At 38.5% G+C, this 5,430-nt stretch overlaps 1 long non-coding RNA gene across 1 annotated transcript; it reads left to right on the top strand.

Annotated features, from left to right (window-relative positions):
* The first annotated feature begins 265 nt into the window (after positions 1-265).
* On the top strand, positions 266-5,007 carry LOC112427735 (uncharacterized). The gene is made up of 3 exons (XR_003019467.2): positions 266-459; positions 3,160-3,228; positions 3,645-5,007. It is a non-coding gene; the product is annotated as an uncharacterized lncRNA (long non-coding RNA).
* Positions 5,008-5,430: the final 423 nt, after the last annotated feature.

Here is a 5,430-nt window from a genome sequence, read left to right as displayed (position 1 = left end):
TCCTGACTGCAGTTGTACCTATTTGTAACAGCAATGTAGACCTCCTACCACTCAGCAACTTTCTGCATTACTCTCCTTTGTCCCTTAATACTACTTGAGCAAGTTCTACTCCCAAGCTCCATAAGCTGCTTGAAAAGGACTCCATGTTATGGTCACATTGTCCCTCATCTCTCTTGGCATGCCCAGAAGAATGCTTTTGCCTAGAGGAGTTGCTGAAGAATAATCAGTTAAATCGTATACTCTTTTTTATAGGGGAGTGAGGAAAGTGACTGATAAAAAATGAGCCAGCTCACCAGCAACAGAACTCAGAGCAGCACCATCACCTGACTCAGGGATCAGAGACATCCTCCAACTATCCTGGGAAGCTGTCTATCTGAGCTAATGCACAGATCAGGACACAGGGACTCCAAACAAGCCTCTGCCGGCTACCTGGTGCATGACCATGACCACTACTCACAGGTGAGAAGAGTTCCCACAATGTCACAGAGTTCCCCTTGGACAGCGCTAGGTGCCAGCATATGTCATGAAAACTGGTGCCCAATGAGGCCCACCTTTCCCTGGGGACAACTTAGCAATAACTCTAGATAATTTCATCTCATTCCTTTGCTTTTTCTTCTTTCTCTCCTAGATCTCATTCCCTACATTATCCTCTACTTTTGGATCTTAAGAACAATAGCCAAGCTGAGTCTCTTTTCTCATTGAGAATTTCACATCCCTTCATTCATCGGCAATGAATCCAACAGGGTGGCATTTGAACAAACAATTTTACTTGTCTCTTACAAGCTCTAATCTCCTGGCACGGAAGCCTTTGTGCAAAAAGCAGAACTATTTTTGTTATTTTTTTAAACAAAGGAAGGTCAATTTTCTCTTTCCTTTTATGTTGGGGGTGGGAGGGTTTAAACCATCATAAACTTCAGCTGGTTCTATTGGACCCCAGCAGTCTGGTTCCTCCCGCCCGTGCACATAGCCACTGCTTAATTTAGAGTGATTCAAAAGGCAGGGGGGATGAAAATGCAGAGTTCATGCTGTTAGAAGCGATCACTCTGCTTGGAGACATATGTAGCCACAGAAGGCTGAACAGATCACAGTAGCTTAAAGCACTGAGAGATAAAAGGACCGGCATTGCCGATTGGGACCCCAGAGACCAGAGACGGGCCTGCTGCATGTATACACCCCTGGCAGCCTTCATAGCTGCTGCCTTTTCTTTTCTTTTCTTGCCTGCTTTTTTTCAAAATTTTAATTTTCTTAGTAAAACTCTGATGAATGTAGGGCAGGAGAAGGAAATGGGAGCTGCGCAGATGTGTTAATTCAAACCCTACAGATGTAGTTTTCATTTTACATACATGGGGCATGAAGCTAACATATCCTATTCTTCTTAAATTTTAAGGTAAAAAAGTCATAAAAACAAAACGCCCATATGAATGCAATACTGTATATGATTTAACAGAAAGAATTAACACACCAAGTCCACAGACAGACTTAGGTGCAAAGGCTGATTCTGGCAATTCTGTAGCTGTGGGTAGTGTGTATCCCAATGGATAATGTATCAGTCAGGGTTCTCTAGAGGGACAGAGCTAATAGGAGATATATATATGGAAGTTTATTAAGTATTAACTTACTTGATCACAAGGTCGCAGAATAGGCTGTCTGCAAGCTTCAGGAGCAAGGAGAGCCAGTCTAAGTCTAAAAACTGAAGAACTTGGAGTCTGATATTTGAGGGCAGGAAGCATCCAGCATGGGAGAAAGACGTAGGCTGGGAGGCTAGGCCAGTCTCAACTTTCACGTTTTTTTGCCTGCTTTATATTCATTGGCAGCTGATTAGATTGTGCCCACCAGATTAATGGTGGGTCTGCCTTTCCCAGCCCACTGACTCAAATGTTAATCTCCTTTGGCAACAACCTCAAAGACACACCCCAAATCAACACTTTGTATCTTTCAATCCAATCATGTTGACACTCAGCATTAACCATCACAGATAATAATCCCTAACTTGGTTAAGGGATTGATTAAATCCCAAATTAATCATTGGAAGATTAAATAGCATCATGAAGATTAGATGCCAAGTGCAGTCATTGCTATAAGTGGATGCTCAGAAAACTTACCTCCCTTCTGTTTCTCATCTGTAGTTACATAACCTTAGGGAAGTCACTTACACATGTTGAGTCTCAACTTTAAAACAGAGGCAATAGTGTACATCTGCTAATACATTAAAATAATAAAATAAGGTAACAAGTGTTAATATCAGTATAACTTATAAAGTGTTGAATAAATTTGAGGCATTTAGTTGTTACACACTCTGTTAGTCTAGATAATATGTTAACAAGCAACAGAAAAGCAACTTTGCAGATTGAGTATTCATTTTATGGCAGGCACTGTACTAAAAACTTTAAAAATATGTTCTCTTCAATTATTACACCATCCTGTAGAGGATATTAGCTCATTTTACAGATGAGGAAACTGAGGTGCAGAGAGACTAAGTCACTATCATACAACTGGTAAGTGATAAAATAATATTTGAAGGCAGGCAGTCTGCTTCTAAAGCCTATAGTCTTACCCATAATATTATACGACAAAGTAATGACAGTTACAAGCATTTATTCTTTGAGCTTGAAGCTGCGGTTCTCACTTGAAATTATTAACTTATGAGAATATTTCATAATATATAACAACATTTTTGTTTACTGCATTATTTCCAAAGGCAATGAATATATTACTTACTTAAATAAATTCTGTTGAGAAAAATACTGCCATTAGCAGAGAGATGACTAATTTGCTACCATTAACAGGTAGCATTCTGAAACTGGGTCTGTAACCTCGGTTGGTATACTTATGCATATATTTATTAATACATGTGTACTCCCATAAAGCTGGAATGCCATTTAATAATTCTGCTCTGCAGGATGCAACAATCGGAAGACATATATACCAATCCAATATCCAGAAATAATTAAAATGTGATATTAAATCGTAACTACTGTGGGCTTGCATTCACATCTAAAGCATTTAGAACAGGACAGAATCTCCTGAAATCTTCTTTTTAAGAATTCAGGTAGTCGGAGCACTTCTCTCTCTAACCACGTCTTCCTTCTTTCCAAGATACATTCTCCTTCAGCCCCTAGCAGTACAAATTAATCTTCTCTCTTTTTGTTCTCTTTCCAGGCTTCTGACCAACACAGCAACAGCTGCTAAAGAGAAAGCACAGTAGAAATAAAGCAAGAGCAAGATATGGTAAAAATTTGTGAAAATGCAAGAAAAGGTTTAGTCCATGTGTATACATGAATTTGCATATGTGGACACACATACATTTACATAGTGCAATTTGTATAATATATATGCAAATATAAACACATAAACAATTTAGAATTAGTGTCACTTATAAGAAGGTGCAAGGATATACTTATATACATATGTCTTATATTATTAATTGTATCCTATATAATCATTATACCATTATGTTATTAAACACAAACGCTTCACAATTTTAAGAAGCTATGATTTTTGTGATATTTAATATTAGGTTGTATAATCATCGTGAACTCCCAATTTGTAGAAACTGCATTTAATTTTGCCCCTTTTCTTCATCATCTCTAAGTTCTTTATAGAGTGGAAAGTTCTCAGGATCTTTTCTGTGTGTTTGCTGACAGATGGAGTCCACAAAAGGAAACAAGCCTTTTCCCCAGTTTGATGGAAACCTCCTTCCTCGCCAGCAGTGAATAAGGCGTCCAGGACTGTCTCAATGAGAAATCATGTGTCAGCAAAGGATTATATAAAGCCAGTGGGACATATTTTATTCTGCTTTTCACTTTTGGCTAACACTGTTCTTTTTCCTAAATCAAATTTTCTTCTGGCTTTGAAGGTACTAATGGAGCATTATTAATCCAGAAAGAATATTGCAATGGAGAATTGTAATTACTTTACTTCTATGGTGACATCAAACCAGACCACTTAAGAATAATGAGGTTTTAGTTCCTATAGGGAGATTCAGATTTGGAGGATACATAGAAATAGGAGTTCCGTGACATGTAAGACAAAAAAGGAGGACAATATTGAAACTGATTTGGTTGGCATATTTATGTGTGGGACCACCCCCAACCTCTGCTGACATCTGTGTTTGAAGATGGAAACTAAACATTGAACAAAGGCTTCAGCTCTTTTCTCAGGCTACTCTTCCATTGGCTTTAGGAGGTGAAAGATTTCTGAGCCAAAAATCACTCCTCTGTAAATCCAATGCGGTTATCCTTGTACTTATAACCATTATTTTTTCTACAAGTCTTTAACAATTGACAAATACATAGTTGGCTGGGCTTTATGCTGTAATAAAACACAGGCAAAGGAAGCAAGGTTGGCAAAGGGTTGTTTGATGTCCAAAACATGATTATTTGTACAACATAACACAAGTTAAACTATATTTGAAATTCTTAGGACTTTCTTAATTTGACCTATCAAACAGTTGAAGAGCAGTGTGTGGCTTTTAGGGTATGACAGAAAGTGTGCTTTAGTGTATATTCAGAAATCTCTTCTTTGTGTGAATTCCAAGATAAAAAGAGTGCTCAAGTCAATCTCTGCTGATACGGGGGAGGGGAGTAAGATAAAAACTTCAGATATACCATCCAGATCCTAGAGAAAAAGAGAGTCAGAGGAGAAGACAGAGGGGGAGAGAGACAGAAACAGAGACAGAGAAGAGAGACAGATGCAGAGAAGAGAGAGAGAGAGCCAGAGACAAAGATATCCAGAGAGAGACAGACACAGAGAGAGAGAGAGAGAATGAACACACATGAAATGGTTTTGGAGGGAGAGAGATGTAGTTTGTATTCAAAACACTAGCTCTTTCTCAAGGTTTGACTTTGGGGGTAGACTGGACACTTGGCACCATGAGCTGGACCTTCACAGAATCACCACACTTGGAATGGCTGGTGATTTATTTGCTGTGTGATCTTGGCCAAGTTACAAAACATCTCTGAGGTACCATTTTTTAATCCATGAATCTCAGATGATTTATATGAGGATTAAAAGGCTAACATTGAAAATAGCATCTGGCACATGGTAATAAAAAGCAGTATCTGGCATAGGCACTCAACTGTTTGTGCCGAATGAATATTATTAAGCCCTTTGACCCCTTTTAAACCTTTCACATCCGCACACATGGAAGTTTGCGGGGTCAGAATTCAACCCTATGTCCATTTGGCTCCAAAGTTTAAGCTCTCACCACCTACAGATACTGGGTGTGTGTCCCAGACCCCCAATCTTCATTGTGTGACCGTTGCAAGTGTCTGCACCTTGTTGAATCAATTTAATTATCTGTAAATTCAGATAGTAAGAGGATGATGTTTATCTTCCTTTTAAAGTGCTTGATGAATCTGTCAAATTTCATCTTCTCCATTTTCCTAAGCCTGTATGTTAACCATTTTCTTTCTGATAGTAGATTTTATC

The sequence above is a fragment of the Macaca nemestrina genome, chromosome 3 (genome assembly GCF_043159975.1).
Source record: "Macaca nemestrina isolate mMacNem1 chromosome 3, mMacNem.hap1, whole genome shotgun sequence".
Lineage (NCBI taxonomy): Eukaryota > Metazoa > Chordata > Mammalia > Primates > Cercopithecidae > Macaca > Macaca nemestrina.
This window is presented reverse-complemented; position numbering and strand designations above follow the sequence as displayed.